The following is a 25,751-nucleotide window of genomic DNA, read 5'->3' on the forward strand; positions in this document are numbered from 1 at the left end:
CTCTATCTCCTCTATGACTTTACTATAATCTTTACTTATTATCGCTGTACAATTGTGCCTATCAGACCCGTGATGATGTGTTAGGGGCTGGCTCCCTGACTGTATTTGTGGAAGATTTGTCCATCTATTGATTTTTTGATCGCTCCTTCCGCAGGCATTGATTGTAGATCCAATAAAAGGAAGTCTTTGACAAGTTCAAGCTTTTTCCATTTATTCAATCTTTTCTCTGTTTCTCACGCTGTTACTTATTAGTCCATTTCTGAGGATTTTTGTTTTCTCGAGGTTCATCTGTAAGTTCCTCTTCACTTTGAACAAGCAAGGTTGTGTCATTTGCGAATCACGGGTTCTTAGGGAGTCTTCCTTCAGGACCAGTGCTGCGTTCCTCCTCACCTAGCCCGGCCTCTAGTCTACCTGCCCAGCAGACAGGTTGAATAAGTGTGGTGACAGGATGCAGCTCTGATGCACTCTGCGTGTGCGCATAGACTGCAAGGGACACCCTCGCTGGACTCGTGTCTGTCAAAACTGTAAGATACTGTGTAATTCAAGCAGTCAATTTTATGATAATTTATATATATACTGTCTGGGTTTCTATTACTCATTTCTATTGTGTTCATACACACACACACACACACTATATGTTGGTTTTCTATTGCTGATGTAACAAATTGACGTGCATAAGTAGTCTTTAGTAGTGCAGTGGATGAAGCATTAGGCTGTTCACCAGAAGGTCAGTCGTTTGAACCCACTAGCTATTTCACAGGAGAAAGAGGAGACAGCCTGCTCCTATAAAGATTGACAGACAAGAAACATCTAGGGAGCAGTTCTGGGCTGCCCACAGGATTTCTACGAGTCAGACTCGACCCAACAATCCTAAGTTGGTTTCTGGTGCGTATGTAAGTATTCTGTTTAGGTTTTCTATTGCTGTTGTAACAGATGAGAACGAACATGTGTCTCAAAGCAACACATATTAGTCTACGGTTCTGTGAAATGGACGTTTAATACGGGCATTACTAAGCTCAAAGGAAGGGAGCTGCATTTCCTTCTGGAGGTGCTAAGCAAGAATCCACTTCCTTACATTTTTCAGCTTGCAGAGGCTACCCAATATTCCTTGGATCATGACCCTTCCCCCCCATCTCCAAAGCCAGCAATGCCGCCTCCATCTGACCATTCTTCCATAGTCACATCTCCCTCTGACGACTGCCAGCATATATGTTCTGGTTTGAAAGGATGAGATTGGTCCCATCAGGGTCATCTTCCCTTCTCATGGTCCCTAGTTTAATCACATCTACAAAGTCTCATTTGCCATGCAAGGCGACCTATTAATAGCCTCCAGGAATTTGAGTGTAGACTAAGGGACTGGTAGTCTGCTGACCACATGAGCGTTTCTTCTCCTAGGAAAGCTCGCTAAAGCATTTGTGGGAATCTCATATGGAGCTCCTCACCCGCAGCTTTAGAACCCCTCTTCTGGCCTTTCCTATCTCTGGGTTTGCCTGTTCTTCTGAGTTCCCTCAACAGGACCAGCCCGGAACATCATTTTGTCTGCCTCCACCTTTTTCATTGGGCACCTCGGCCCTTCTGTCTTGTCCCCCACCCCTACAGGGTAGGCCGTGGGATTAGGTGTCCTAGATCAGAGACTTCAATTTGGTGGCCCACATGCTTAGGAGGCCTGTTTGATTTGTGCTGTATTTAAATATTTTGAATCAATATTTGGAATCTGGAGTGTTTATAGAATTTTGACTCTCTTGTAAAATCTAAAGCTATGACAACCAATGCCACAAGTCAGTAATTCTGTGGTGTCGAGGGGCAGCTGTCTGTTAAGATGGGACAGAAGCTCTCCTGTTTTTCACAATCCCTACCCTTCTCCCCACCTGGTTCCTCTAGGTGTTTGAGTTATAATGCCTGCTGAAATCTTTTCTTTTTTGCAGCTGTTCATCCTGGGACCTCTGTTTGGTACCTGGGCAAAGTCCCAATAACCGCATGGCTGACAATGTATCGATGCCACTTTTCCGACAGTGAAGCGTTCAGGTTTTAACATTAACATCTGAGAGGCTGGTTATTATACTACTCCAGCGGGCTGCTCTGTCTCCGGTGCTTTGCAAACCATACAAAACTACACAACTGCATTTGTTTAGAATAGAAGAAGCTTTAGTAATCGCTTAGGACAACCCCCTCATTTTCTAGTTTGACACCCGAGAAGCTGTGACTTGCTTAACTTCTCACTCTCCTTGGTAACCGGACCCAGATGAACATCATCCGTCTACTAGAGCAGCCTCTTGATGAATATGCATCAGTTTGATTGAATTTTATAGCCAACGCCACAGTACCGGTTCAGTAAACCCTCGGAAATGACAAAGGGGAATTTATGATAGTAAGAGAATGCTAATGAAGTTGGGGACTTCTTATCCAGCTAAGTAAATTTATTTTGAGAATGATTAACTTACTTGTGCTTAAAATATTGTGTTAAAATTTATGACAACATTAAGCCCGTGATGTCTTTAAAGACCTCGTCTATATGAACCGCGAGCTGTGCTATTGCACTGCCTTGACACTAATGATGTGGGCGGTGGCATCTGCCAGTTCCTTACCCGCTTCTCCTGCAAGTTCCTAGTTACAGGGCTTTGGCGATTGGCGTATTTTCAAGGAAAATGATGGCCTTTGATGACTTCAACTATTTTTGTGACATTTCAGATGAAAGGAAACACTGGAGACTTTGTTCTTTTATGAAAAAAAAAGGCAATTTTGTTGGCAGCAACTTTTTCATGGGGAAGAGTCCTTTCATGTTTTGCTTTCAAGATAGCCTGTGTGTGTGTGTGTGTTAGGGCATTGTTTCCTATTTAAATGTTTTTTTTTTGGGGGGGAGGTAAGACCACCGTAATCATTAAGAAAGGGCCTTCATGATTTCTGCAGCAAAGGGAAGGGGGAGAGTGCATAAGAGAACGGACACCTAGACATTTTTAAATTATGATGAATCATTATTGGGGTTCTTACAGATCTTATACCAAGCCATTCTTCAGTTGTATCAAGCACCCTCGTACATATGTTGCCACCATCATTCCCGAAACATTTTCTTTCTCCCTGAGCCCAGCACCCAGAGGGTTTTTCTTCTTGGGCTGCCACCCGCAGAGCAGGAAGCAGGGGTTGTCGGCACATCTGTCTCCTTTCCCACTGGTGTAATCACAGGGTTTGTTTTTCCTTTCTTTCACTGGGAGGAGCAGTGTGAGGTAGAAGAAAGAAACATAGCCTGGCTTCACTGCAGTTTGAGACTTCCTGGCAGACTGTTGGGAAATAATTGCTTTCTAACTTGGCTGGCTTTGAGGTTGTTGCATAGCACCTTAGTCCCCATTGACAGTGACCCTGTAGAGTAAGTCTGAGGCTGTGAATCTTTATGGGCGCAGACAGCCTCATCTTTCTCCCATGGCACCGCTGGTCAGTTTCAACCACCAGCTTTCGGATTTGTAGTCCAGTGCTGATTGGACAGCGGCACGGGGGGCTCCGAAGGAAGCCCTCTCCATCATCCCGCCTTGCTCCGCACATGCGTGAAGAAAAGACTTAAGAAAATCTCCCTATTGTTTTTATTTAAAGAGAAAATGAGTTTGAACGAGACCCCCTGGAAAACCCAGCATGAAATGTTTGATCTAAGTAAATTAAAATAAAAGGACTGTAGAGGATATTTCTATAAGTCTGCTGTGTCAGAATCACAATATGAAAATCTGTAGTTCTTGGTCGAGTAAGAGCCCAGGTGCCACTATGCGATAAACAAGATTAGCTTGCCCACTTAAAGGTCAGCTGTTCAAACCACCCGCCAGCCTGGAGTCAAGTTCACAATGAATCATCATAGACAGACACCACTGTCCTACCTTCCTTCTTTAGAGAAGAAAATTTCATAACACCCACTTTCTGCCAACAATAAGCCTTTAAATTGCATGATATACAAATGTCACTAGAAAGGAAGTTTTGGAATGGTAAAAAAATTACAGGTAAGAAATGAAACACAAGGTCCCATGTCCGTCCATTGATCTTGGTCACATCACTCAAAGCTTGACTCTTCTGTAGCATGAGGTGCTGGGACCAGATAATATTTGTCCTTTCTGGCTTTAAGTTGATAATTTTCACCATTTCTGGCTTTAACTTTTTTTTTCTCTTTTCTTCTTTTACATTTTATTAGGGACTCAAACAACTCTTACCACAATCCATACATATACATACATCAATTGTATAAAGCACATCCATACATTCCCTGCCCCAATCATTCTCAAGGCATTTGCTCTCCACTTAAGCCCCTTGCATCAGGTCCTCTTTTTTCCCCCCCCCTCCCTCCCCTTTCCCCCCTCCCTCATATGCCCTTGGTAATTTATACCTCGTTATTTTGTCATATCTTGCCCTATCCGGAGTCTCCCTTCCCCCCTTCTCTGCTGTCCCTCTCCCAGGGAAGAGGTCACATGTGGATCCTGGCTTTAACTTTTAGATGTTTAGAACCCTTCTGATTTTAACTTTAAACTTGTTTAGCCATGGTAAGATTTTAGCAATACAGGCTCTTGAGTTAGAGTTAAAAATAATTCCCCCTGATGTGGAGAGAGAACCCCACCCCCCACACACAAATAGACAGTCTTTAAACTGCTGATTGAAAAAGGGCCCACGATTAATTATTTTGGGAATGAAATTCTCTCTCTCTTTTTAGAAGAATCTGTCCTTGGCCATGAAACACACACACACACTCTCTCTCTCTCTGTAGAAGAATCTGCCCTTGGCCACTTGATAAATTGATAGCATTTTACTAGACAATGATTAGTCATAATGATAAAATGGAAACTGAGATTAAGTCACTCATTTTTTAAAAGATCAAAATAAAATAAATGAAGTATGACTAAATTAGAAAATAAAAACAGACAATTTCAAGGAACTAAAAGTATTTTAATATTACTACTCAGATATAGCCGCTGGTAAATCATGTATATTCTTAGGTTGTTGCTATTATTTTAATATTGGCATAACAAAGAATCATGTATGGAAGGTGCATCCTAATGCAATAGGATTTGAATTATCTAGATGCACCATCCCCCTTCACAGCTTTATTGGCATATAATTCACATACAATTCATTAGTTCAATTACACCAAGAAGAGTCGTACAATCATCACCACAGTCACTTTTAGAGCATTTCCGTCAACCTTGTATTTAGTGTTGTCAGGTACCCATCCCCACACACCCCTGCCAAGGCACGAGTTCATCCGCCCACCCCACCCCTCTGGACTCCCAAGGCGCTATTTCAAGCAGACTTGAGCATGGAAAGTAGACCAGAACTCCTTCTGACTCCACGGTATTTTTAGTGTGGTTACTCGGCACAAGACCATTAGCTGAGCAATGGAGTAGTAAGTTAATTGCCACAAGGCTAGTGAGTTCATTTATGGCTAACGAGACTACATTTGCCTTTTCATAACAAATATTCTAATGTACAACTTCCTCTATGAAGCAGATTTTACAAGCTAGAGTTTCACCTTTGCATTGTGTTAGAAATCATAAGCCAGGGAGATCAAATGGACAATTTTTTACTAAACTCTGTCTCAGGAAAAAGTGTTGTCTTAACTCGGAACAGATGCAAGAGAAACGTCGCACTAATTATAAAGAGACAGTTGTTAGTGTCCTGGAGTCAGTTTTGACTTGAGTTCAGGGCACAGAGTAGAATTGCCCCGAAGGGTTTCATAGGCTGACGTCTTCATAGAGGCAGATTCGGTCTTCCCTCTTATGAGACAGCTGGGTGGGTGTGAAATATTAATCGTCTGGTTAGCAGCTAAGTGCTTAACTACTGCATAACGAGGGCTACCTATAAGAGACAGCGCATGCACGCATTTGATCAGCTAATTCAGCGTTCCCAAGGTCACCGGGATGTCGTGATCATTCAATTACTCTTCGTTACTGTCCCAATAAGGGAATGGCTAGTCCAGTCTAGCTAACTTTCACAGGATGCATCAACAAAGGTACTCTTTCTCAAGACTCATATGACATTCTACACGCACACACACACACACACACACACACACACGTCATAAGCCATGAAACTTTTCCCTCTTTTCCTTTCTCTTGACAAAAAATTTATAGGCAGAGGTCTTTAAAAAGTTCATGGAAAAATGGAATTAAAAGATAGAGAAATTTTTACCTAAGCTCCTTTTTGTATGTGTATGTGTGTGTATGCATTTACTTATTTTCATTTTAAACAAAGATGGATTACAACCATTTTGAATTCACTTTGTAAATATATGTAAACAAATGTAGATGTTTTATCAGATGGGACTATAACAAAACATTTTAAAACATTTTTACTGGGACATAATCCACATATCATACAATTCAATAGTTTAATCATATAAAGAAGTGTTGTACAAACATCACAATCAATTCTACATTTTCTTTTCTTGTACTGTTTGTTATTAGCTCCTCGTTTCTCCCCAACCTCCCTGCCTTGCCTCCAAGCAATCAGTAATTCAGTTCCTGTCGCCAGAGATTCCCTAAGACGGGGATGCAGAGTTTGAAAACCATACAGAAATACAAACCAAGGAGCCAAAAAAGACAACAGTAATAATACAATTAAACAGGCAAAACCTCCAGCTGGAAAGAAAACATCAAAAACCAGAACAACCTCTAACTGGGTCCAAAGTCCTGTCAAATCACCAGGTGCCAGGTTTTACCCTGGTTGCATCTGTCACATTCCACTTTCCTGTGCACTCTGTAGGCCGGCAGCAAGGCCTTTGACACCCCCAGCCCATGTTCAGAGGGGACTCACCAGAGGCTTCAGCCCCCTGTAATTTCCCCTTAATTTTTTACCTGCTAGAACTTTCATGTGTGTCAAAAAGGAGATCGAATCAGATAGCAGGGTAACCGAGTCCTAGAGACACATCACCATGCAGCTTTGTTCTCCTTAATATAGTGTGCTTATCAGTACATATGCTACAACATTCGTGATGATTGGGAAGCATTTTATTCTGTACATATACTGTCATTTATATCACTAATCCCAGTTTGGGGACATTTTGGTTATTTCTAGTTCAGAAGGAGCCTTGGGGACATAATGGTTACAGAGGTCAGTTGCTAATGAAAAAGTCAGCGTATAATACAGACAAAAAATGTGGGTAAAAATATTCAGGTAAAAAATACTGTCAGTCTGTTTCCATGGAAACCCTCTGGTGGCTGTTCTATCCTACAGGGTCAGCATGAACGGAATTGGAATTGACTCTGTGGCTGGCTTTTTTTTTGGCTGGCTTTTTTTTTGGTTCTAGGCATTCATCATAATCCACCTGGTGGTGCAGTGGGTAAAGCATTGCGCCGCAAACTGAAAGGTCAGTGGTTCAAACCCACCAAACCTTCAAACCTCCAGCCTCTCTTTGGGATAAAAATGGGGGCAGTCTGCTTCAGTAAAGTATTAAAATTACAGTATTCAAGTAAAGCCTCAAACATGTTGTTAGTTCTGACCCGTAGCAACCTTATGCATACTGGACCGAAACACTTGCACGGTCCTCACCATCGTTGCAGTTGTTCGCTTGCCTGCGCCCGTCGTTGCAGCCAGTCTATCCCATTGAGGGCCTTCCTCCGTTTCACTGCCCCCCACTTTCCCAAGCATGATGTCCTTCTGCAGGGACAATGGGTCCAAAATGCATAAGACAAAGTCTTGCTATTCTTGCCGCTCCAAGGAGCATTCTGGCTGTACTTCATTCAAGACGGATTGATTTGTTCTTGTAGCAGTCTGTGGTTCTTTTAATATTCTTCTCCACCATAATTCATATGCATAGATTCTTCTTTAGGCATCCTTAGTCAATGTCCAATCTTCACATGCAGATGAGGCAATTGAAAATGCCGTGGTTTAGGTCTATGCACCTTAATCTTCAAAGTACCATCTTTGCTTTTCAACACGCTAAAGCAGTGGTTCTCAACCTGTGGGTCGTGACCCTCTGAGGGGGGGGGGGAGTCGAGTGACCGTTTCACAGGGGTCGGCCGATGCATAACACTAGCAAAATTACAGTTATAAAGTAGCAACTGAAATAATTTTCTGGTTGGGGGTCACCATCACATGAGGACCTGTGTTTGAGTGTCGCAGCATCAGGAAGGTTAAGAGCCACTGCAGTGAAAGAAGTCTTATGCATCAGATTTACTTAATGCAAAGTGTCTGCCTTTCATCTCTTGACAGCTGCTTCCATGAGCAGTGACTGAGGATCTGAGCCTCAGCCTGCCCTGGACCAGTCTACTTTGTCTTGCAGATTCACTGTGAGTCTCTGTTAACTCTAAGCAGTGGGTTTGGTTTAGGTGTGGAGTTTTTGTTTTTTGGTTAGGCATTCGCCATGGTAGGTATTGTTGCAGTGAGCATCTTCCTAGAATAATCTGCATAGCTCTGTTATGGTTTCCTTTGTTTGTGCATAAGGTTCCCGGGCTGTCTGGGCATGCGATGTGAAATGGTGAGCCGAAGTCTGATTTAGTATGTGCATTGTTCAGTTATCTAATCCTGAAAGAACAAAATAATATGGATAATTGCTCAGCACGAGAGAACTGCACAGAAAATCAGGTGGCTGGATGTCTGTCTGTGTGTTTGGAGTCAGAGGATGGTGGCTGTGGTAGAACAGTTGACATCGCACAATTCAACACCCCTCCCACCCCACCCCACCCGCAATACTTGTGTGCTTCTATTTAATCCGCCAGCCTCGGTGGGTTTTTAGTTTAGATTTGCTGAAGGAAAAATCCCTCGTGCACTTTGAAATGATTTGTTATTGTATTATCACCCTACACATCTCAGACCTCTGGTATCCTTGTTCCCTAGTGTACTAACTACTACCAGGCATCCCCCGCCTCGGTGCCAATCACAAATGACTTTTAAGGGGGAGAGAACACTAATTCTGAGAAGTGCCAATCTTCTTGATGCATACCTTATTTAAAGCTACGTTTTATGGATGGAAATATCAACATGGGCATAGGTTCCTGCTATATTCATAAGTGATTAAGAGCATCTGCAACCGGGACCACATCTTTATTAAGTAGCTCATGTAGAACACACACTGGAAGAGTGAGAATCAACATTTTCTTGGTGGTTATTTTGGGTAGGGAGATGGTGAGTGACAGAAAAGGTATTCTTTCTTCTTTTGCTTTCCAAGTTTTCCTCTTTGAGCTCCTAGTAAATCTTTGATTGAGAACACTGATATGCTCATGAAAGCAGCAACAGTCCTAGTACAGAATGCTTAGGATATGAAACCATTCCAAATGTGTGAATGCCTCTGTAATCCAATAAAGTCATTCATTTTGTTTGTTTTTGTTATTTTTTAAAAAGTTGCCAGTTTCATTGGCACATAATTCATATGTCATGTAGTTCAGTGGTTTCAATGTGTTAAAAATTGTGTGCAATAATCACCACAATCAGTTTTAGAACATTTTCATCTTTCTTGGACTCATTTATAAATTATTATTATTAAATAATTTTATTGGGGGCTCTTACATCTCTTATCATAATCCATGCATTCTTCCATTGTGTCAAGCACATTTGTACATATGTTGCCATCATCGTTTTCTAAGTTTTTTCTTTCTACTTGAGCCCTTGGTATCTGCTCCTCATTTCCCCCATCCCTCAGGAACCCTTAATAAGTTATAGATTATTAGGTTCATATCTTACACTGTTCTCTGTCACCCTTCACCCACTATTCTGTTGTTCATCCCCCTGGGAGGGGTTTATATGTTGATCCTGTGATCAATTCCCTCTTTCTCCCCACACCTTCCTCTTATCCTCCTGCTATCTCTACTTTGCTGAGGGATTTCTCTATCCTGGTTTCCCTGTGTTGCAGGCTCTTATGTATAGCAGTGTACATGTTCTGGGCTAGCCGGATTTATAAGGTAGAATTGGGGTCATGATAGTGGGGGGGGGGGGTAGGAAGCATTAAAGAACTAGAAAAAAGTTGTGTGTTTCATCGGTACTAAACTACACCCTGACTGGTTCATCTCTTCCTTGTAACCCTTCTGTGAGGGGATTTCCAATCATCTACAGTTGGACGTTGAGTCCCCACCAATAAAGTCATTCTATCTACCTTGTTTTTTTAGCTGTCGTCTCCCAGTCTGTGAGAGGTAAGGATTTTAGGAGAGTAGGAGAGAAGCTATGAGAGGTTTGTGTCAGTTTTTTTGGCTAGCTGGAGAAAATGTCAACAGAATTTTGATGATTATTTGTGGTTTTCATGGTTTGGGTCAGTAGAGCAAGGAAGTAAATGTTAAAAGTGATTTTTGTAGTGTCAGGCGAAGTTTAAAAGCATCATTTATATTCTAGACATCTCTTTCCTTGAATGTTTCACTCTGAATAAAAGCAGTAGAAGTCTCCTATCAAACCCTTGAGCAGAGAGAGCCTCTCAAGGGTCTCATAAGGGAGTTTTTCTTTGTAAATGCAAGACCCATTCAAGTAGGAGTAGCCAAACTTCAGTGAAATCTAAGATAAGGCCTTGACTTTAAAGTCAACACAGACAACAATGCTGTCCACACGCAGCCTATCGAATAAATCCAAACACATACCAGAGCACCAGATCAGGGCTGAGCAAACATATCCAACATATAATGAGTATAAAAGTATGGGGAGGCCTGGAAGCTAATTCAATCCTTGGACAAATTCCTTAAAACTCTCGGGGCTTTAGTTTCTTCAGCTGTGCCATGGAAATGGAAATGTTTACTTCCTCAGACCACTAATGTAAGGAGTCAATGACTATGCATGTTCACCTTCATTCAGAACCAGGGTCATAGCCGGTGCTTAGTAAATTGGTGTTGTTTCCTCAGGAAGCCAGTCCCTCCCATTGATCAGATCACAGTGCTGATCTGTGACTGCGCACACCGGAGGTCCTAACCTCGCTCTCCTCCCCTTCATTAATCTTGATCCAGTTCTTGCCCCAGAGCCCAGCGCAGCCCCTGCTTTTCCTACAACTTTCTTTTTCTACTCATTTTCTTTTCGACATCAATTTCTACACTTGTAACATCTTGAACTGGATGGAGCACATGGTCAACCTTGGTACTTCTCAGATGTACCCCTTTGAATGGGATGTAAGCCGGTTACAATGCTTTCCAATGGCAGCATCCCCATCAGACTGTTGAGCTCATAGGGACTCAGTAGTTTAGTAAAGCTTTGGCTTACGGTTTTGGGATATGCAATCCTATGGAATTATGGGGGGGCATTGCACAATTCTATGCCTCTTCTGTGCTTCATATAATTTTACTCGAGAAGATGTTTTCCAACCTTTGTCTATCTTTATGCCCTTACTCCAATGACTAGTCTCATCAGTTTCCATCTCTCTCTCTCACGGAACCCAGATCACATATCTGCCCTTGATTATCTCCACGTCCTTGGGCTGGTGCATGGTTTCCTTGTCGTTGAATAAACACGAGGATCCCTTGGGTCAGTTTATTTACTGATTTACCAGTTGAGAGTCCACTGATTTGGATGTGTCTTTCTCCGTTTGCACATAACTATGTTTAGGATAATCCCAAAGAGACTTACAGTAGGACCAGAGCCCACAGCCAGAGATAATGGTCATGGATAGTGGTGGCTAGAACTGTGGTCGTCTTCACTGTGTACTTCCTGCCAATGTGGACGGTTGGGCTTATGTGCTGCTAAGGAGAGTCTGCCTATTGTCTGCCAGGCAATTATTGGCCGGTAAAGGTAGGGCTTGCAAGAAGAAAGGCGTTGGTGTTCTCTGCAACCAATAGAACTGACTGGCTGAGGAAAGGGAAATGAGCCTTTCAAAAGATTGCGGCCCTAGCTCATAAAATCGAACAGAGTGAACAGCCAGGTCCTCGGATGAGCATGAAGTCTGTTTAGTCCTTGGATCAGTGAGATGTAACAATAGAACGTGTCTCTCTAGGGTGCTACCAGTAGGTGATTCAGAGATTAAAAAAAAATAAAATGCCCATTCCTGCTCAGAGTTTTTCTTCCTGGAAAAATAAATGACTTCGCTCCAGCCCCATGTTCCACCTTGGCACACGGAAGGATTGAGGGCCAGTATCGCAGGTTGCTGTAGAAGAAATGAGATTGCAGATAAAAGGCTATAGATGATCCATAGCCATGCTGGGTGACTTAGAGGAGTGGGGAAGAACTTGAACCCAATGGAAGAAGAGTCTTTACTTAAGATAACTGCAAAACAAGGGTACTGGTCTTGCTGGTTGAGCTTGTGTGTGACTGGAGGGCTCCCTTATGAGCACTGGTGACATAGTGCTTATGAGGTGGGCTGTGATCCAGTAGGTCAGCAGTTCAAAACCACCAGATGCTCCGAGGAAGAAAGATGGGGCTTTCTATTCCCATAAACAGTTACAGGCTCAGAAACCCTCAGGGGGCAGTTCATGGGGTTGCCAAGAATCGGCATCAACTGGTTGGCAGTGTGTTGAGAGTTCTCTCTTACTTGCCTCTGAGACTGACATTGACCTTCACTGCATCTATCACTGACCTGGACCTTGATTTATGTTTGTTGTTTGTTTTGTCTCTATTTCCAACTATTAGCTCTAAGGAAGCAGGGAGTTCTGTGTCTATGTTGTTCACCACTTTCTTATAATAGGTTTCTCCACAAAGCAGCACCTGAGAGAAGGACTTGGTTACCAGAGGGTGATCCCAGGAAGTAGATGTCAGAGGAAGAAACGCGGCTCATGCACAGCTCGTGATTTTCTGTTTCTTGTTAGTAGCCCCCGCAGGGATCAGTATAAATTCGGTGTCTGGTTTGGTTCTCCTTGAATTGGCTGCTCTACATTTGACTGCTCTCCTTTAGCACAGAAAATTGGCAAGAATCAAGAACTAAGATCTTTCCTACAGCTTAACATTCCGTAGAGAAAGGAACTCTGTTTTTACCAGCGTCCCTAGTTATAAGCCTCTGATTTACAAATAACTCTCACTACCCCATTAATGTAAATTTGTTCCCACTTAGAAACCCACTTCCAACAAATTACAACAACGAACTCAGACTTACAGCAAATTCTTTATCAAAATCACCGTCACTCTCAAACCAAACCAACCTCATTGCCATCAAGTTGATGCTGAATCCTGGGTTGATTTCAACTCCTAGCAACCCTGTAGCATGGATTAGAACTACCCTAGAATGGCTTCCCAGGTTGTAAATATGTACAGAAGTATAATGCCTCATCTTGCTTCCACGGAGCAGCTGCTGGGGTTGAACTGCCAACCTAGCAGTTAGCAACGAAACACCTTAACCACTGCCTCCCACCAAGACTCCTTGCATTAAATAAGAACCTGTTATTAATGAGAATGCTAGATAAATATATACCCGCTCTGACGTACCTACAAATTTAACTTGAATATATACTGAGGAACGGGTCACATTCACAGCCCAGGGACTTCCCTGTCCTAATATTGAGATTTCTATATAGTTGTTGCTAATCTTACTGGAGTGTATTGGCACCATCTCTGGGTCTGCATCTAGAGGTATTGTTAGTGCACAAAGAATGCTTTGCTTATTGTCCTCTTGGGACATACCTTTTGTTTTCAATAGAGCTTCAGGAAATAACCATCATGCAGCCAGCCAACATTCATCTGGGTGTACATTAGTGCGTCCCCAGCGCTGCTTTCTTATAAAGAGGATCAAGTGAATGTGTAATTTAAGGTAGTGCTCTGTGGCGGGCACTGCCTACCATTATGCCCAGCAATGTGCAGCCATCAAGCCTCCAGGGCTCCGTTCTACCCAGAGATCCATTTTGGTTGTGGGTTAGAAAGTCACTGCCAACCCTTGGCCATCTCCCTAGGGAAGGAATTCATTTGCTTTTAGAAACAGAGTCGTCTTCTGCTATAGAACCAGACAGTATATATAATACAGGTTGGGGGTGGAAGAGGAATATGGATTTTGTCATAATCATTCATACATCAGGATATATCAGAATTTATCTTTATCAGAATTGGCAGCTGGCTATAGCACTAGCAGGAATAATTTATTAAGCAATCATTTAAGAACTTACTGTGTGTTATGTACTGAGCGTAGTGGTTATGCGTAGACCTGGTAACTGCACGGTCAGCGGTTTCACACTGCTTTTACTTCTGTAATGAGTTACAGTCTCAGAAACTGAAAGGGACAGGTCTATTCTGTCTCATTGAGGTCACTATGAGTTGACATTGAGTCGATGGCAGTTAGTTTGATTTATGTGCCTTGTACCATGATTGACTGTAGAGATAAAATGTTAACTAGCCTCACATGGCCCCTGCCCAATAGAGTTTATCATTATGAGAGAGAATTTTATCATTATACAAATATATAACCCAGAACTGAAGTGTACCGTAGAGCAAAAGTAGAATATCAACCTACGATAAGAGTATATCAAACAGGAGAACTAACCGAAAGTCACCAGCAAACATGGTCAGCGGGACGGATAAGCTAATGAAAAGAGAAAGTAGGGAGGAAAGAGGGCTTGGGGCAAAGTGCAGCACCCTTCAAGTTATCGAGGTGAAAAGGAGCAAGTAGTATGCGCTGAACAGAAAGAAGGCCAGTCTAGTTAAAGCAGAGAAACGAAGGGTACAATTTGAGGTTGACTACATGGAGAGGTGCCCAGCCCTTCAGTATAGCACAGAGAATTTAAAGAAATTTATTCTTATAATTCAGTGAGAAAAGAATGGTAGCTGGACCCAATGGTGCTGGGATAACTGAGGGCTCCGAGCAGAAGAATGCTACCTCACCCCATATACAGTGTGAAGCCTCACCCCATACTTAGAAACTAACTTAAGGTGAACCCAAGACCTAGATGTAACAGCTAAAACTATACAATTCTTAAGGGCATCACAGGGTTAAAATGTCATGATCTTAGACATGGCAATTGGTTTTTTTATAGAACCTCAAAAGCATGATTTTTTAAAAAAAGATCAAACAATAAAAAGATAAATTATATTTCAAAAAATTAAAAATACATTTTTACATCCAAAGATAATGTCAAGTGAAAAGATAATTTTTAGAATAGGAGAAAATATTGACAAACCATGTGTCTGTCTTAAGGAGCCTTGGTGGTATAGTGGTGACAAGTTGGGCTGTGATCCCTATGGTGGGTAGTTCAAAACCACCAGCAGCTCTGAAGGAGAAAGACTAGTCTTTCTACTCTGGGAAGCAGTAATGGTCTTGTAAAAACACAGGTTTGAATCACCATGAGTCAGCAGTGACTCCATACAGTGAGTTTTGGAGTGAGTGTCTGCTATTGGTCTAGTATCTACAATATATAAATAGTTCTTATAAAGCAATAACAAAGGGACAAACTACTCATTTTAAAAATGGGCAAAGGACTTGAAAGATATTTTTCCAATGGAGATATATAAATGGCCAACAAGCACAAGAAAAGATCAATCTTATTAATAACCATGGAAATGCAACTTAAAACCCAATGAGATACCACATTATACCCATCAATTTAGCTATAAAACAAACCAAATTAAAGAAGACTCACTTTCATTGAATAGTTTCTGGCTCATAGTGATCCTATAGGTCAGGGTAGCACTGCCCTTGTGGGGTTTTGAGACTGTAACTCTTTGCTAGGGTAGAAAGCCTCATCTTTCCCCAGCAGAGTGGCTGGTAGTTTTGAACTGCTGACCTTTTGGTTAGCAGCCTAATGCATAATCAGTGCACCACCAAGGCTCCTACCAAAACAAAATAGAATTGAAAATAACAAGTATTGGTAGAGTGAAGTTGGCTCTTCTATCAATGTTGTTGTAACTCCCACCAAGTGACGGAGTGGAACCACGCAAATCGGATATATGAAGATATATAATAGAGGCAACTGGTCAGGTTTCATCCTGAATCATCTCAGAAGCGGAGAGGGAATCCCACGTTCTTAAACAATGAAGAGCCGGGTGGGCATGTGATATCCCTGCCTGAAGTGGCAAAGGCACCTGAGGCGGCCACGCTGAGCCTGTGTGATGAACAGAGAAGCCACGCGGAGGCTCTGAGACAGAGCAGAAGAGCTGTGGTGGAGCAGGCAGAGCCCTGTCCAGTGAAGACAGAGACAAGGGCCCTGAGGCTGAGGAGCAGAGCCATGCCTGCCAGCATGGCTGCAAAGAGGAAAAGCAGACACCGGAGCTGTCTGCTTACTAAGTTGCATCCCATTAGCTGCCATAGTAATCCCGCAATTGTGAGCACTGTCTGTGCGTCCTGTGTGGACATGTGATGAGGTACAGAGCCCTGCAGAGGAGCAGAGTGCCGTGGGAGGTACACCTGATGTCAGAATAATAGCATAAAGAAGGATGCAGGGTGGAGGTTTGTTTGACCCCTGCCACATGACAATTGGCCTTGGGCTGGTGTAAACTTGCATGCTCCTTCCCTTGTGTGTGAACAAAAGAGGTCAGGCGTGGCTCCCATGCCATTTCCTCGGCGAGAATGTGAAAAACGGAAATCCTCGTGCATTGCTGGTGAGCATGTAAGCTGGCCTAGCTGTTATGGAAACGCCTTTGGCATTGCCTCACACAGTTATACACAGGCTTGCCCTTGTTGTGTGCTGCCGTTGGGTTGGTTCCGACTCCTACTGGCCCGCTTACAGCAGAACGGAACACTAATCTAACGTCGGCATCAGCCCATTCTCACAGCCACGGTGTCGATCCAGCTCACGGAGGATCTTGCTCTCTCTTGTGCTTGACCCTCCAGTTTAACTAATATGATGTCCTTCCCGAGGGACTGGTTGCTTCTGATAACGTGTCCAAAAGATAAGAGACAAGGTCTCTCCATTCTGCCTCGTAAGGAGCCTTCTGACTGTACTTTCACAAGGCAAACATGCCCATTCTCTCCACTTCTAGTCCTGTGCCCCCAAAAATGAAACCAAATGCTCAAATAAAAATGTGTGTCTCATTGAAGCACTGTGCACAAAAGCCCCAAATTGAAAAAACAAAAAATGCAAATGTATCTCAACTGATGAATGGCTCAACAAAAGGTGCTCTATCCATACAATGAAGTATTATTCAGACACAAGAAGGAGCGAAATAATGATACACGATTGATGGCCTTTGAACATATTATGGTAAATGAAAGAAGTCTGGCACAACCGTTTACACAGTATAGGTAAGTCTCCAGAGATAAAGCAGGGTACGGCTTGTCATAGGATGCGAGAATAAGAGGAAAAATGAGCGACGACTTACTGGGTATGGGGTTTCCTTTTTGTTTTGATCAAAATGTGTGGGAAATATATAGGAATGATATATAGGCATGTACCTTATAAACGCACAAAGGACCCTGAACTGTACTCTTCCAAAGGGTTAATTTTATGTTCCATGAGGTTTCCCTCAACAAACACACTATATTATTTTATTAGGGAAAAAAGAACTTTAGTCTTTATCTTAAAGGCAATGTACAAATGGGTAATGGGATTAAGAACTGGTTTGGGAAGGGGAGAGTGGAAATGGGGGAAGTCACAAAGAAACTGGTCCAGGCAGTTCAGATGACAGATGATGGGGACTTGGCTTAGAGAATACTGGTGTCATTGGCTAGTGGAGGGGGCAGGGGACCTCTTGTAAGTCCCGGATCTGATAAGTATGAGAAAAGCTTGAGATATCCAAGTAGAGAGGTATAGACTTGTCTCAACTGGAGAGTTGGGCCTGGAATTAAAAATTGGTTCGTGGAAGGCAATACAGCACTTGGTCTGCATGAAATCGCCTGAGAAACAGTTTGGCCACTGGAGGGCTCCGGATAGGCCTTGAGGCATGTTTCCTGGAGGACTGGTTTTAGAAAAGGAGTCCCTGGGAAGGAGAGGCTCAAGAGAGGGAGACAGGAGTCCTGTAGCTAGGACAATGGGGCCTCTTCTTCAGGGACTTTTACTGTAATTGGGCAAAGGATACACCCGAACCAACCAAACTCACTGCCACGAGTCACTGGCAACTCATAGGACCCTACTGAAGTATCTTGTTGTTTAGACCAACTTCCAGGCGGGAACACTGTTAACGATCATGCCAACTTTAACCTCACTTCTTCAGGTGTGGTCTCTGCAGCACCGTGTGCACAGTGACGCTGTCCACATTATGATGGCAAACGCTGGCTTTCTGTATGTCAGGGGCCATGTGCTTAGCACTGTGCCTGGCACACAGCGAGTGCCCCTCCCCCCCAATAGGAGCATACATGGTTGTTGTTCTCTAAAGGCAGCCACCTGACTGTGAATTAAGACCTAGGCCTTGACTTTACCAGACTTCTCAGGTAGATGTGGCATCTAGTGAGACATTTCAGCGGGATAGAATCGTGAGGGGTGGGAATGCCTGTGTTAAACCAGCCGAGTGCTTTAGCACCATTCCTCAGAAAGTGATGCTCCTGGAGAGGAACGTGACAGTGTCTTATCAATTCAGCTCAGAGATCACTATTTGTAGAATAATTATATGGCTTTAAAGAAAAACAATGATCCATTACTCAATTCTATTCTAGACTCTTTTAGGTAAAAAAGTGAATTCATTGGATTCTATCATTTTTCCCATTCAACACAAAGGTAAAAAAATTACAAAACAATATCATTAATATCACGTGCTAGTCAAGTTTTGCTAAAGATAATTCAAAATTGGCTGTAGCAATACAGCAACCAGAATCTGCTAGAATTCAAGTTGGATTCAGAAGAGGATGTGGACCTAGAAATACCATTAAACTGACATCAGATGGTCCTTGACTGAAAGAAAGATGGTTTACTTGTGTTTTATTGACTATGCAAGGCAATCAACCCGGAGGGTCATATCAAAGTGTGGATAACTTTGTGGAGAATAGGAATTGGAAACCGCTTCATTGTGTTCATGTGGAGCCTGTGCAGAGACCAAGAGACAGGCATTCCAACAGGAGAAGGGGATACTCCATGACTTAAACTCAGGAAAGGTATGTGGCAGGATTATGCCTTTTCACCATAATTATTCCAGGTGTATACTACCCATCTAATCTGAGAAGCTGGATCATATGATGAAGAACAGGATGGGAAGAAGGCTCATTAACAACGTCTGAAGCCAAGTGACACAACTAGGCTTGCTCAATGAGAGAAAGGCTTGTAAAACTTGCTGACGGAGATCCAAGATGACAACCTTTGGCATAGATTGCAAATCAATGTAAAGAGAGCAAACATCCTCCCAAGTAGACCAATAGACACTATTTTGATAAATGGAGAAAACAGTTTTATTGTTCAGAATTTCATTTTAGTTTGACCCACAATCAGTGCTCATGGAAGCAGCAGCCAAGAGCTCAAATGAGATGTGGCACTGGGCACATCTGCTGCACAAGACCTCTCTAAAGTGTTCCACAGCAAAGGTGTCCCTGTGAGGCTCGGACCATGGTGCTTTTCATCGCCTGAAATGCTCATGGACATTGGACAATGAATAAGGAACACAGGAAAAGAATTCATGCGTTTGAACTATGGTGTAAGTAGGCAAAGAATATAGGTTATGAATCAAATATATGCAATCCACCATGTTATCTTATATATTATATCCAGCATGTTATGATAGGTGAAAAAGCTCAAATTTTGAACTTGTCGTTAAGAAAGCTTTCCATTATGTTGCTCTCATTAGAAACATGCTCTATGAAAAGAAGGAAGATTTATCTTGTGCACGATACGCCAGGAGGGAGTCTTTCATTGTGCGGTGTATCATCTTTGTGGAGTCTGATGTGAGTCCTAACTAGAAAAGAGCACCTACAGAGAAGGAAAATCCCTAAAGTTTTCTTCAAACGTCTGTTAATTTAATTATAGATAGTTAGATTTGAGATATGAATCTAAAGTTAAAATACTAGTTTTTCACAAATTATCAGTTTTGGGGGTTGACACTATCCTCAGGTCAAGAAAAATATCTTCATGATTATTTGGCTTTGCTGCTTGAATTCCAGAACACAGCCCAGGCCCCTAGAGGCTGACGCAGCACATGCTTCAGCGTTCCAGGAATACAGGGACAGGAACTGTTTTAGGAATGTTATGCCTCATTTGGGCTATTCAAATACGAGTGATTAAAAAAACCAACAATAACAAAAAGGAGAATTTTCTTTAAATTTGCATCACACAATTAAGTTTTCTGTTTTTCCATTGAGAAGTGTTTTTTATTTTGAATGATATGGTGGTGGCGGCAGCAATAGAAACGCTAGTGGTGGAGTGGTTACACATTTGGCTGCTAACCCAAAGGTCAGCAGTTTGAATCCACCCTCCACTCTTCAGTAGAAAGGACCCCTCCTAAGGACAGGTCAGCTCTCTCATTTATGGTCACTGTGAGTCAGCTCTGTCCTTTAGAGTGACTATGAGTCAGAATTGAGTGCACTGAGTGCCGTGTAATAGAAATCCGAGATCTGTTAGTCTTGACCGAGCACACTGACTAACCTACTTGTCTTTGGCCCTCCAGAAGGATGCATTCGATACAGATGTGAGTAGGCACCTTTCTTATTTTTGGGGGGGAGGGAGAGGGATGGAGGTAAGAGGATTAGATGGAATGCTTCAGTGTGACCCAGCTTCTTTGTGTGTTTAGGCCACCTTTCAGGCAAGAATAGATCATTTGAGCAACATCTTTAAAAAGAAGTGCATTTGAGAAAATCTAGCTACTGTTCCATTTCTGCCCTTTTCTTTGCTAGCCTTTTCTTATCTATCCCTGATTCTCCATCTCTTCTTTGCTGTTCTTCTATCAGCAACTGGGGGGGGGGGGCTGATCTTTGATTCACTCAAATAGCTCACCCAAGCTGGGTAAATTAGTTTCATCCTAATCTTTTTTTTTTAAAAAAAATCATTTTTATTGGGGGCTCGTATAACTCTTGTCACAATCCATACATACATCCACTGTGTCAAGTACATTTGTACATTTGTTGCCATCATCATTCTCAAACATTTGCTTTCCACTTGAGCCCTTGGTATCAGCTCCTCATTTTCGACCTCCCTCCTTGCTCCCCACTCCCTCATGAACCCTAGATAATTTATAAATTATTATTTTGTCATATCTTGCACTGTCTGACGTCTCCCTTCACCTAATTTTCTGTTGTCCATCCCCCAGGAAGAGGTTATATGTAGATCCTTGTAATCGGTTCCCCCACCCTCCCTCCACCCTCCCAGCACTGGTCCTGAAGGGATTATCTGTCCTGGATTCTTGGCCATCATAAAAAAATGAGGTTCAAGCGAAACGGCTTTTATGAAAAAGTTCACTGTGACCAGAGAGAACCTTTCCAGGTGATGCCACTGGGTGCACTAACTGAGGGCGAGTGGCTTGATGCTTGATTAGCAGGAAAAATGTGTGCTACAAAAGCGCCACTCTGCCCAGTACAATTCCAGGTTTTGGGGGGTACCCCCTCAGATAGTCCCATTCTCCTTCCCACACTTGTTCAGTGTGCTTATCAATATGTGCATCTACTCAGAGCATCACTATTAATGTGATTACAGGGTTTTATATTTTCAATTTCTTCCATTAATCTTTGCTACTTGCTAATTTGTATTTGCCATCTGCTACCACAGAAAGTTTTAAAAAGTTCAAATCTAGAGTTGCAAGATGAGAGGGTTTATGGTCAAAGCATTGGACGGGGCAGGAGGTATCAAAAGAAGCTGGAAGGAATACTGAGTCACTCTACAAAAACATCAGTTGATGTTAAGCCCTTTAAAGCGGTGTAGCAGATTATCAACAACTCATGGGACTGAGGAAAGAGACCCACGCTGCACTGATGGCAGTAGCTCAAAACAAAGCTACCGGAAATGGACTGAATCATGATTGAAATGTTTGAACAATCTTATTCAGTGCTGGAAGCACTCACAAGTCTATGTCAATGTGAAAGACAGATAGTTACTGGAGTGAAAGATTTCCATACCTGTACCCATTCCAAAGAAAGGTGATGCCCATAGAATGCAGAAATTATCTTTTACTATCATTAGCATTGCTTGCAAGTACAATGTTACTGGAGGTGACTGAATGAAACACCGCAGCAGTGGTACATCAGCAGGGCTGCCAGAGGATCAAGCTGGATTTAGAAGAGGGTGTAGAATGAGAGATATCATTGCTGCCTTCAGGTGGATCTTGGCTGAAATCAGAGAATGCCAGAAGGGTTTCTTTGTCTTTTATTGACTATGCAAAAGCATTCGTCTTTGTGGGTCATAACAAATTGTAGAACGCATTTTCTAAACTGGGACTTCCAGAACACTTCATTGTGCCCATGTGGAAGCCTGTATATAGACCAAGAGACACTCCTTTGAACAAACAAGGAAATAGTCTCTGGTTTAAACCAGGAGAGCTGGATGGCAGCGTGTGTACCCTTTCACCACACTTATTGGATCTGCATAACCAAGCACCATACGCACTGTCATCGAGTCTGCAGACTCATAGTGATCTGTGTGCTACACGAGTCACCTGAGAAATGTACTATATGAGGAACATGGCTTCAAGTTTGGCGGGAGCCTCATTAACAATGTGTAAAGCAAGGAGACACTCCTTGCCTGCTGAATGGGAGGAGGACTTGGGGCACTTGCTGATGGAGATCAAAGACTACAGCCTTCAATATGGATTGCAACCCAATGTAAAGACAGCAAAAGTCCTCACAAGTAGACCAATATATAATATCCTGATAGACAGAATGCAACTTCATTGTCAAGGATTTTATTTTACTTGGAGCACAATCAGTGCTCTTGGACGCAGCAGTCAGTAAATCAAAATTGCAGTAGGCACAATCCCTCTTTAAAAGGTTACAGAGCAAAATTATCACTGTGCGGAGTTAGGTGAGCTTGACCCAAGCCACGGTATTGACAACTGCTTTTAAAATTGCACCCTGTATAAGGAAGACAGGAGAAAACCTGATGCAATTGGATGATGATGTATTTGAAGAATCGTTAGAGCATCATTGACTGCTGGGAGAACCAACAAATCTGTCTTGGGGAAAGGATAACCAGAATGCTCTGAAGAAGAGATAGTGCTCAGACTGTCTCATGTGCTTTGGACGTGCTGTTAGGAGAGAAGTGTCTCCACAGAAGGCTACCATGCTTAGGGGAATAGAGAGAGGGTCAGCAAACATGAGAAAGATCCTGGACCAGATGGATGGACACAGTGGCTGAAGGCAATGATTGTGAGGACGGGGCATGCCTGGGCAGTGTTGTGTTGGACATAGGATCCCTATCGGTTGGGACTGACTCATTGGCATTTAAAAACAACATATGGTGTCTCTCATCAGCAAGTACTTTTGGTGGTGCAGTGTGGTCATGGATGAGTCCTCTGCTGATAGTGTGAACTGTCACTCCTCCAAAGACATTGGACTATTGGAAGGCCTATGGGGCAATGCTTACTCGCTCAGCCACTGCCATTGAGTCAATTCTGACTCATGGTGACCCTCTAGGGTAGAGTAGGACTGCCTCCTATATGACTTCCCACTCCACTGGGATTCCAAGACTACAAATCTTTACTGGAACAGAAAGCCTCATCTTTTGCCCATGGAGTTGCTGGTGGTTTCAAACTGCTGACCTTGAAGTTCGCAGCCCAATGTGTCATTTCCTATGTCACAGAGCTCCTTGGGGCAGGTTTACTCTGTAATATATGGTCTCTATCAATTGACTTGATGGCACAAGCTTTTTTATTCTTTCACTTATCAGTGGGCAATTGGCACCAAATTTTATAAGGAATCTATGTCTAAAAAAGTATAAATTGGTCAATATACCTTCCCCCATACAATTCTCCCTTTGTGTGTGTGTGTGTGCGCGCGCACGCTACTGTAGTGCTGCAGAAATACAGCTTGAAAATCCCTTTAAGGTTATAAAGGAATTATGGGCCAATGATTCTGGCCCAATATTGCTGGGTAGGATAGATATGTACCTGTCTCCAAGAGTCCTTTCAGCCATATTTGGCTGTATTATGTATTGGGCTGTGATCCACATGGTCTATAGTTCGAAACCACCAGGAGCTTAAAACTGCCAGCAGGAGCTTTCTACTCCTGTAACCAATGACAGTCTCAGAAACCCACAGGAGATCTCTGTGAATCAGCATGGACTCAATGGCAGTGAGTTGGGTTTACTGGTTTTGTAACAGAAATACGACAAGTGGATCGCTTTAACAAACAGAAATTGATTCTCTTACAGTTTAGGAGGCCCCATGTTGGTGGACTGAAAGAACGTTGTGTTTTTATGAATATTTTGAAGAAGTTGGGTTTGTGGCATTTGGAAATGTGCATCATGTCCTTCAAAATCATTCATCTTGTTGACCACTCAGAAGACTTGTATGATTTCAACAGGATTTAAACTAGTTTAGAATAATATTCACTAAGCCAAACCCACTACTATTGAGTTAACTGACTCACAGTGATCCTACCAGGCACAGTAGAACTACTTCCTAGGTTTCCAAGGCTGTAACTCTTTATGGGAGTAGACAGCACCATCGTTATCCAGAGAAGAGGGTGGGGGGTTTGAACTGCTGACCTTGGGATTAGCTGCCAAATGTGTAACCCAGCACACCACTTGGGCTCTGAGGCATAGTAATAAATGTAAATAATTACAGTTTATAATTACAATTATATCCCAAAATAAATCTTTTTATTCATGACTTAACAATGACTAAATCTTTTATTCAGTTTGATAGCTGGCCTTTTAAAAAAAATAAGGATAATAACTATAATTTGGTATGTTTATTATTATAACAGCTTGAAAACTGCTGTTGAAAAATTCAAATGTTATATAATAGATATCATTGGATATCATATTTGACAAGTCATGGTTTGGAAGTAAGCATACAAAATAGAATTTTTAAAAAATCATTTTATTGGGAGCTGGTACAATTCTTATCACAATCTATACATCCATCCATTGTGTCAAGTACATTTGTTGCCATCATCATTCTCAAAACATTTGCTTTCTTCTTGAGCCCTTAATATCAGCTCATTTCCCCCTCCCTCCCACTGCCCCTTCCATCATGCACCCTTCATAATTCATAAGTCATTATTATTATTTTGTCATATGTTATACTGTCCGATGTCTCCCCTCGCCCACTTCTGTGTTGTCCATCCCCCAGGGAGAAGGTTATACATAGATTATTTAAAGCAGATTTCACTTGTCTTAATTAAACCTCCTCCCTGTTTCTTCTTGTTGTTCTTTTTTTTAATAAGGTGCTTGGAAACCCACTAGTCTTATCACTGCAGTGATTACTGTAACACTTACGGTTTGTTGAGATAGGATGGGATTTCCAAAAGCTGGTTTCAGTGAACACATGTGTCCTTCTGCAAGAACTGTATGTTGTGTTCATTCATTTAACATACATGTATGGGCCGTCCCCATTGTGTGTCATTGAGTCATAACTAGTCAGATTCAGGACCACATGTTTGATGTCATGCATTTTACCCTTGTGGCACAGTGGGTTATGTGTGGGTTACATTGACCCCGAGGTCAGCACTTGGGATACACCAGCTAATCTAAACAAGAAAAACGAAGACTCACAGCTTCCAAAAGTATAAGTTTCCTCCATCCTGTGGAGGATCCCTGGTGGTATAGTGGTTCCATGGTGGGCTACTAACCTCAAAGTCAGCAGTTCAAATCACCACCCACTTTTTTGGGATAAAGACGAGGCTTTCTTCTTCCATCAAGAGTTACGAAACTCAGAAAATCACCGGGACAGTTATACCCTGCCCCATGTGGTCTCCATGAGTCAGAAATGATGCAATAGTAGTGAGGGTATCGAGTCTTTATAAGTCAGAATTGACTTACTGGCAGTGGATATTTTTTCCTTATTAATAATATATGCTACATCCAATGTTGCAGTGCATGGTTTGCCGATGTTATCAGACTAAGATGGTCATTTATAGACTTCCAATGTTATACCAGATAGCAGGCAATAAAGAAAACTAAAAAAAA

General features: G+C 42.3%; 1 protein-coding gene across 1 annotated transcript in view; it reads left to right on the plus strand.

The window, feature by feature from the left end:
* Positions 1–25,751, plus strand: part of FAM13C (family with sequence similarity 13 member C) — a 153,822-nt gene that overhangs the window by 65,257 nt on the left and 62,814 nt on the right. The gene's annotated exons all lie outside the window — the stretch shown is intronic.

The sequence above is a fragment of the Tenrec ecaudatus genome, chromosome 16 (genome assembly GCF_050624435.1).
Source record: "Tenrec ecaudatus isolate mTenEca1 chromosome 16, mTenEca1.hap1, whole genome shotgun sequence".
Lineage (NCBI taxonomy): Eukaryota > Metazoa > Chordata > Mammalia > Afrosoricida > Tenrecidae > Tenrec > Tenrec ecaudatus.